Source organism: Panicum hallii, chromosome 2, assembly GCF_002211085.1.
Source record: "Panicum hallii strain FIL2 chromosome 2, PHallii_v3.1, whole genome shotgun sequence".
NCBI lineage: Eukaryota > Viridiplantae > Streptophyta > Magnoliopsida > Poales > Poaceae > Panicum > Panicum hallii.
In genome coordinates, this window is record NC_038043.1 from 51,220,953 (window position 1) to 51,230,157 (window position 9,205).

The 9,205-nt window shown below is 46.5% G+C and overlaps 1 non-coding gene across 1 annotated transcript; it reads left to right on the forward strand.

Moving 5' to 3' along the window:
* The first annotated feature begins 9,098 nt into the window (after window positions 1–9,098).
* Window positions 9,099–9,205, forward strand: LOC112883659. The gene has a single exon (XR_003226914.1). It is a non-coding gene; the product is annotated as a small nucleolar RNA R71 (small nucleolar RNA).

The window sequence follows — 9,205 nt, forward strand, 5'->3', positions numbered from 1 at the left end:
TGTTCTACATTTTTTTTTTCAGTTCCCAGCGAAGGCACACTAAAAAAGTGTATCTTTCAATGAACAGACTGAAATTTCGAGCAAACAAGGGAACATGCAACTGAATGCAAGACAAACTGGCTGTCTATTTGACGGGTCATCACTCAAACAAAGCCCGAAACATTGGGCTTAATTCAGTTTGAGTCTTGACAACTCAGTAGGAACATTCATAAAGGGGATTATATTATGCGTTACTTTTACATCGTGCAAATCAGCATCATGAGTAGGTCCTCTCTTTGCACCTGCCAAGCTTCTGCTGGCTTGGAGACATGCTAGCTAGGCCATTTTTTCTAGAGGTGCCCATTTTACAAGCGTCCAAGTTAGATGTAGGTGAACACTCTCCTCTGTTGGATGCTCAACCAACTTAGCTATTGCTTAACTCTTAAATTAAATCCCGTGTGTAATCCATCGTCAAGTATCTCTTACACGGTCGTATGTGCAATGATCATCGATCGAGCCGTTTGGTACGTATAATGGGAGTAGCGCCCACTGCAACCATTTCTTGGTGATAAAAAAGTTCACTTGGGCGTCTGGTCATGGATGCCTCCATTTCTTGGTGATAAAAAAGTTCACTTGGGCGTCTGGTCATGATCCAGACGGATCCTGCTCACGGTTGCAAATGCTCGTCGCTTTTGTGAACAGTGAACCTCCCTTTCCATCCCTTTGTAGAAAGATGCGCGACCACCTCGGCGCCTTTGCCGCGCCCAAAGCTGGACGTCCTTTTTCCTACTCGGCGCACGTAATTCACACACACCCCAGATCAAGAGAAAGCATCTTCTCTCCTGATCGATGAACTGAAGCTGGATCGGAGTGAGTTAGTAATAGCCGTAGGCTATAGCAGACAAGAATATTTTTGCCCGGCGGCCGGACGAGCGAGTGGTGTGGTGGATCGCCAGGAGGTGAAAACGAGACGCATGCGATGATGCAAGAACGGCTGAGAATCCAGGACGTAAGCGGCGTGCGTAGACGGCCAAGGTAACAAGGCACTACTACTCTTGCTGCAAGTGAAGTTCAGTTCTTTTCTAGATGCATGATGCCCTGCTGAATCTAGTGTGGATTGTTAAGTTGGATTACGCTGCAAGCTAGACTGTCAGCAGACAAGACATGCATGTCGTCGCTGCGTGCAGTCAACTTGAGTCTTTCTTGGCGAAGGGTGGCGCGTCCGGACAAAGGGAAACGATAAAAGAAGGAGAACGGCTTTGGAAAAAGAGAGAGATGAGAATGGGGGTAATAAGAAGAAAAAAAGCTTCTTTTGGTTCACTTGAGATGGCAAGCTCTCGTGCACAGAGAGAGAATATATATCTCCTACAGGACGCTTTTGGATGTCCATCAAATCGCACCTTGGATATGATTGAATCATGCAGAAAATTAAAGGTTTGTGAACTGTTCAACAAACGAAAAACATACAGTGTACTGTAGTAAATTTCTCAAATTTTCTACGAACTACTAGGAAATTTTGTTACTGGACACTGTTTTTTTGTGAAATAATTTTCTGTAGGGCAAGGAAACAAAAAATATTTGCCGTGGGACACTTTTTTTCTTTGTTGTAGGACACCACCGCCTACTGTACGTGTTGTAGCTAATACTTTTTTTGACAGTCGGTCCCACAGATATAAAAAAGTTAGGATAGTGTCATGTAGCAAAACCCGACCAACTTTTCTAATAATAGGGTTGAGTTGAAATGTGGGATGTTTGTTGTTTGCCAGAGTTGCATCTAGGATTTCCACTAAAAAAAAAGAGTTGCAACTAGGATTCTAAAGGAAATGGTCTCTCGGAACAAGTGATCTATTGTACACAAAAACTAGTGCAAATTATGTGTTGTACCACATGAAGCTTCCAATTCATTTTTTCTCTATCACGTTCTTTAAAGCCATGTAGCTTGAATACAACAATAATACACTTGTAACAACTTTCTCGATTAAGGATGCAAGTTGTCTGTGGCATGCCATTCAGTTCATTTCTCCTAAATCAATCAAGTAGAATGCCACTATAAAAATACGAACCAAAACATCAGGATCAAAAGAGAAAGAGAAAGGAGTAAACATAGGAACCACCTTGAAACTCTAGGTTCGCAATGGACACCTCGGCAGCAATTACTATGTAGTAACCAGGACGTCAAGAACTGTGTGCTTCTACGTATACGTACGTCATGATGAACTCGTCATTCATGATTCATCACCATGACACCATCCTATGTACGTAGTTGCTCGGTTGTTGCGTGTGCTAAGGATGTGTCATCATGCATGCATCGAAATATGAACCAACAAAAGCTGGAAGGGACAAACAGGGAGAAAAAAAGTTTAGGGCTAAAAGTAGGGGTGGATGTCGAGCTCGGCTCGTGCTAGCTCATTTAGATTACGGGGTGGCTCGGCTCCGGTCGTTATCTAACCGAGCAGAAAACGCGGCTCGGCTCGGCTCGCTGGTAGCTCGAGCCAGCTTGTTACGCACTACCAGAAACCAGCACTTTGCCGAGTGCGAAATACTTTGCCGAGTGCAAAATATCGGACACTCGGCAAACACAAACACAAGGTGAACTCATCCTTTACCGAGAGCCGGGCACTCGGCAAAGAAAAACACTCGGCAAAGAATGTTTTGCCGAGAGCCGTGCACTCGGAAAAGGATTACACTCGGCAAACGGGCGCCAGGATGTAACGGTAGTTCACGCCGTGACTCTTTACCGAGTGTCTGGTCCAAGACACTCGGCAAAGATAACTTTTGCCGAGTGCCTGGGCTAGACACTCGGCAAAGAGGCCTTTTGCCGAGTGCCGCGGCCAGACACTCGGCAAAATATACAAAAATTTTTTCTTTAATTTCTCTAAAATTTTTTCTATTGCCTTCCTACATTCTCCTGAACAACATATGTAATTTAGGTTCTTTTATCGAAGTGTTTGCTATATTTCGATAATTTATTTCATTGTATTGAATTTCTTGAATAATTCAAATTTGAACTGTGTGGTCATTTGAATAGTGGAAAAAATGTATGAAAAATTGTTATTCATGTTAATGAGCATGCTTTGAGGCCTTAACGAAGAAAGAACCACAAATTTCAAACCTAATATTCACGAAACATGGCGACTAAATTATGTTCAAGTCGTGTTTAAATTGTATAAAAGATAAATTTGGTCGGAAAATTATGAAACTTGTCGAGATATCATGTTATCATGTGAGGACACTGTGATAAAATTTGTATAAGATTTCGTAAAAGTTTGACATCTACGATGCTTAACACCTAATCGGATTTCACATAAAATCATATATCTCTTTGGAGAACTTTCAATTTATAAGCATCGTATGTTTTAACTTTCACGAAACCTCATCATATTTTTATCACAGCTTCCCCATATGATATCATTACATCTCGATAAGTTTCATAATTTTCCGACCATATTTGCTTTTTATACATTTTAAAAATAACTGGATAAGAAGTTTGACGTCATGTCTCGTTGACAACAAGTTTGAAATTTCTGATTTTTTTCTCGATAAGGTCTCAACGCATCCTTCAATAACGTGAATATCATTTTTTTATTCATTATTTTCCATTTTTCGAGTGACTTGTAGCTCAAATTTTAATAAATACAAGGAATTCAATAAATTGGAAAATGGGTCTGAAAAATGTGACATCTTTGCCTAGTGCCGCCGATCTGGCACTCGGCAAAGAGGGGACTTTGCCGAGTGCCGCTGATCTGGCACTCGGCAAAGCTATTGAATATAGTATAGGCTCGCTCCCTCGCGCTCCCACCTTATCCGCCGTAACACTTACAAAAATTTTGCGCCCGCCTGCTCCACGCCCCCGCCCCGCCGCCACCCCCGGCCCCGCCGCCGGCCGCGCCCCCGCCCCCGGCCGCGCCCCCGCCCCCCCCCCCCCCGCCCATGCCGCAGGCGGCGCCCCAGGCCTTCGCCCCAACCGCCGGCCGCGCCCCCGGCTGCGCCCCCACCGCGCCCCTGCCACGCCCTTGCCGCGCCCCCGGCCGTGCCCCCCGCTGCGCCCCCGCCGCGCCCCCGGCCGCGCCCCCGGCCGCCGCAGGTACTGCATCTGTTCATGTTCCACCAGATGATGCATGTGTACTTGCGAATATGTTTGCTATGGTATTTGCGAGAATAAACTAGGAAATTTTAGTTGTCAATGCAGCCATGGCGCGCAGGTACTGCTATGTTTGCTATGGTTTGTGGCATTTGCGAATATGTTTGCTATGGTTTTTGGCATGGACAATAACGAATGTATGTGTGTGAATGTGAGTGCAAGAAATGGTATTGCAGTAGAGACAGGTAGCATTTTGGACCATTAAATATATTAACATAGATTAGGATCCTAGGAGATCGCAATGTTTGTAACTTTAGGATATAAGCAGAAGTTGGCTTGGCTTATCATGTGATATTGTGATACACGAAAGGCTAAAGAGTGTGAATGCATTGTGATATACAAAATGCTAGAGAGTGTGTCATGGCATTATGATGAAAACTTTTGTCATATGAAATTGATATTACTTTCCAATGCATATGTTAGAGGATGGAAGACCATGACTGGATGTACACTGGCCACTTAAGTCGGGGTCAAGTCACCGATGAGTGGATCAACAAGACCGAGTCCTTCTTGGAACAGGTGTTTGGCGAAGCTGCTAAAGGAGCGAGTAGAATTTTCTATCCATGCAGCAAATGTGCAAACAGGAAAAGACAAACGAAGAAGGTCATAGGGGAACATCTTTGTTTGTATGGATTTACGGCAGGCTATACCCAGTGGGTCTTCCACGGTGAAGCCGATCGTATGAGAGAGGAGGTGGTGAGGCAACGTGTCGAGGATTATGATGCCGATGCCGGGGTAGCGGAAATGTTACATGACTATCACGAGGCACAATCTGTTGAAGGACATACGGAGGAGGAGCCAGAGGCAACTGCAAAGATCTTCTACGACATGTTTGCCGCGGCACAGAAACCCCTTCACGGACAGACAAAGGTTTCTCAATTGGATGCCATTGGACGCATAATGGCGTTAAAGTCGCAGTATAGCCTGAGCCGAGACGCCTTCGATAGTATGTTGACAGTTATTGGCAGCCTACTTCCGGAGGGTCACATTCTTCCAAAGAGCATATACGAGGCACAGAAACTTCTTCGTGCACTCAAGATGTCGTATGACCAGATTCCTGCTTGTTCGAAGGGGTGTGTCCTGTTTAGGAAAGAATACACAGAATCAAATTATTGCCCAAGGTGTAAATCCCCTAGGTTCATGGAGGTAGACTCTGGTGATGGGCAGAAGAGGCAGCTTGACATCCCCATGACAATCCTACGTCACCTTCCGTTCATACCGAGGATCCAGCGGTTATACATGACAGAGGAATACGCAAAACAGATGACATGGCACAAAAATGGAAAACGATACAATCTTGATAAGATGGTACATGCGTCCGATGGTGAAGCATGGATCCACTTTGATAGCATTCATCATGAGAAAGCCAGAGAGTCTCGTAATGTACGTGTTGTGTTGGCAACAGATGGGTTCAATCCTTATGGAATGATGGCTGCAACATATACATGTTGGCCAGTATTCGTTATCCCCCTCAATCTCCCTCCAGGCGTATGCTTTCAACGACAGAATATATTGTTGTCGTTGATTATTCCTGGACACCCGGGGAATAACATGGGTGTGTTCATGGAGCCTCTAATTGATGAATTGGCCCGTGCTTGGGAGGAAGGAGTATGGACATACGACCGGGCTACAAAGACAAACTTCAAAATGCATGTCTGGTACCAATACTCCCTTCATGACCTGTTGGCGTATGGGATATTCAGCGCCTGGTGAACACGGGAAGTATCCATGCCCAGTATGCAAGGAAGGTCTTAGGTTCATATGGTTGCAGAAGGGTGGCAAGTATTCGGCGTTCGATAAACATCGGCAATTCCTCCCTCTTGATCATGCATTCAGACGAGACATCAAAAACTTTATGAAAGGTGTCGCAGTGACAGACCTTGCACCTCCTATGAAGACTAGTGCCGCAGTTCGTCAGCAGATAGATGGCCTCGTGGTGAATCCAGAAGGTGGCTTTGTGGGATATAGCCAGCAACATATGTGGACTCATAAGTCAGGCTTGACTCGGCTCCCCTATTATGATGATCTTCTCCTTCCACACAACATTGATGTGATGCACACAGAGAAGAATGTCGCAGAGGCACTTTGGGCAACAATCATGGACATTCCCGGTAAGACAAAGGACAATGTTAAGGCTAGAGTGGATTTAGCAACGTTATGCGATAGACCAAACCTAGAGATGAAGCCTCCTGGTCGCAGAAAGACATGGAGAAGGCCTAAGGCCGATTTCGTATTGAGCAAGCCCCAAAGGAGGGAAGTACTAGAATGGATCAAGAGGTTGATGTTCCCTGATGGGTATGCAGCTAATCTGAGTAGGGGGGTCAACTTATGTACTATGCGAGTCGTAGGGATGAAGAGTCATGACTACCATATATGGATTGAGCGGCTTCTTCTGGCGATGGTTCGAGGCTATGTCCCTGAGCATGTATGGCTAGTGCTTGCAGAGTTGAGCTATTTCTTCCTCCAGCTTTGTGCCAAGGAGTTATCTCGGACTGTGGTGGCAGACTTGGAGAAAATTGCACCGGTGTTGCTCTGTAAGTTGGAGAAGATCTTTCCACCCGGCTTCTTCAATCCGATGGAGCATATGATATTGCACCTCCCGTATGAGGCACGAATGGGGGGGGGGGGCGTTCAGGGTCGTTGGTGCTATCCAATCGAGAGGTCTCTAAAGGTTCTTCGGAAGAAATGTGGAAATAAATGTAAAATTGAAGCCTCCATTGCAGAGGCATACATTCTGGAGGAGGTGTCGAACTTCACAACAACATACTATGGTGACAACCTCCCTAGTGTGCACAATCCACCCCCTCGTTACAATGCTAGCAAAAATAGCTCGAACCTCAGCCTTTTCCTAGGGCAACTCGGAAGTGCAAGTGGTTCGACCACCAAGACATTGACACATCAAGAGTGGCGCCAGATAATGCTATATGTGTTGACCAACCTTGACGAGGTGGTGCCGTACATGAAGCAATTTATTCAGGAATTCTGGCGTCGATCAAGGGAACCTACCCAACAGGAATGTGATACCCTTTTTAGCCAGGGTGCTGGAAATGGAGCGCCCGATTTCATTCATTGGTTCAAGCAGCAGGTAACCGTCCAATCTAGCTTGTACTTACTTTGTCATTCGAAGTTGCTCCCATATACGAGGCATAAAATGATCTATCGTTCTTGAACATGCAGGGCCATACGATGAATGCTGAGTTGAGACAGGTTGCCGATGGCTTTGCCCTTAGGGTCAGATCATATTCTGTTTATGACGTGAATGGATATCGTTTTTGTACAGCAAGCTACGAGGCAAGTCGACCCAATCGAAAGACCACAAATACTGGAGTTTTTACTCCTGGCCTTGATGGGATCAAGTATTATGGAAGAATTGAAGAAATATACGAAGTCCCCTTTGCCGACATTTTCTCTTCCGTGTGTCCTTTGCCGAGTGCAACACTCGGCAAAGGCTTTACCGAGTGTTTTTGGAGCTTTGCGGAGTGTTTTTGACACTCGGCAAAGTAGCCGTTTCCCGTAGCGACGGCTCGCAAGCTGAGGAGAGGAGGACGCGAGGCTGCAGTACGGTGGGTGAGGCCGGTAGGCCGCGCTGCGAGCGAGGGCGAAGGCCGGAATGCCACGCCGCCGATAGTTACGGACTCCAAGAGCGCGGATGGTAGCTGCTTGCGCTGCTCATCCACGCACATCGCAGCGGCTTCCATTGCAGGCGGCGCGGCCGCGCGGGCAGGCAGGTACCGCGTGGCACGTATTACGCTGGAGATGCGGATGACGGAGTAGGCCACACGGAGAGGAATGGTGCCGTGGTGCGCCGCTGCCGCCGGCACCGATGCATCCCACAGAAAGGCGGCGGGGCGGATGCGTGAGGTCGAAAAGATGGGGAACGCGAGCATGACTGCTCGATGCGGCAGCCACCAGCGCTTTGATGTCTGGTCAACCTGAGGCGTAGCAGGCCAAGCCATTTGAGTAATCGTGAGCCAGCTCGCGAGCTGCTCGAACTCGCTCATTATATAAACGAGTTGAGATACCAGCTTGAGCTCGCTCGTTAGTGTATTGAGCCGAGCCGAGCTAATGTTTACACTTGCCTCAAGGTCACAAAGAACTTGCTCGAAGTAGCAGTAGTGGATCGAGCAGCTAATCATAGGGACCCTAGATCCTCCTCCTCCTTTGCTGCTAAAAGTTCTTCCCATTGGTTCTTCCACTGATGTGTGGATCTTCCTGCATGGTCAGTGCGTGATGGCCTCCGAGATGGGTTACCCCATCTAGTGGTCACCATGCTGACATTTTTCACGGGAGTTTCGGGTTGCCCTAGAATCTTTCCGGATTAAACAACAGGAACAGTAGCAGTAATTTGGGCAAGTTGAGTTTCAAATATTTTATTAAAACTCAGTTGATTTCTAAGCGTAGAAGAAAAAGTTTCAATTTTTATATTAACACTTTTCATGGTTTTATCAGATTTGTTGATTTTAGCTTGGTCCAAAATGAGATCTCTCAGGGAAGGTTGATTTGAACTGAAACTAGAATCGAAACTATTAACTCCCTGGTGCTGGGGCGCGACTGGTTCCACTCCTAGCGTTCTTTATGGACTATAACTGTTGTTGTTGTTGTTCATGAAGGCACAATCTTCACGGATCTCGGGCCAGTCGTTCCCGGAGTGTCCACCGTTTCCGCAGACCTCGCATGCGGGGTGTGAGTCTATGGCTTTGACTGGAGCGTATACTTGTTGCTTGGGACCAGCTTCTTGAGCAGGAGGTCCAGCTTTACCGCGAGCATGGCCGTCTTCTTGATGGTGTGCATGCCTTTGGTACAGGGTTGGAGACGATCTTCGCTCCACCCTTTGTTGGAGACCATTTTCTTAATTAGAACCGTAGCCCTGGTGATCGAGAGATCAAGAAAGGCTCCTCCAGCAGCAGCATCAATATGGGCTGTAGATGTCGGCGTTATTAGCCCGTTATAGAAGCTTTGGAGGATAAGCTAGTTATCCATTCCATGATGAGGACAATTCAGGATGTATTTTTGCAACCTCTTCCAAGCTTCTAGGATAGATTCCATCCCTGTTTGCTGGAAACTTGAGATTTTCCCAAGCAGAGC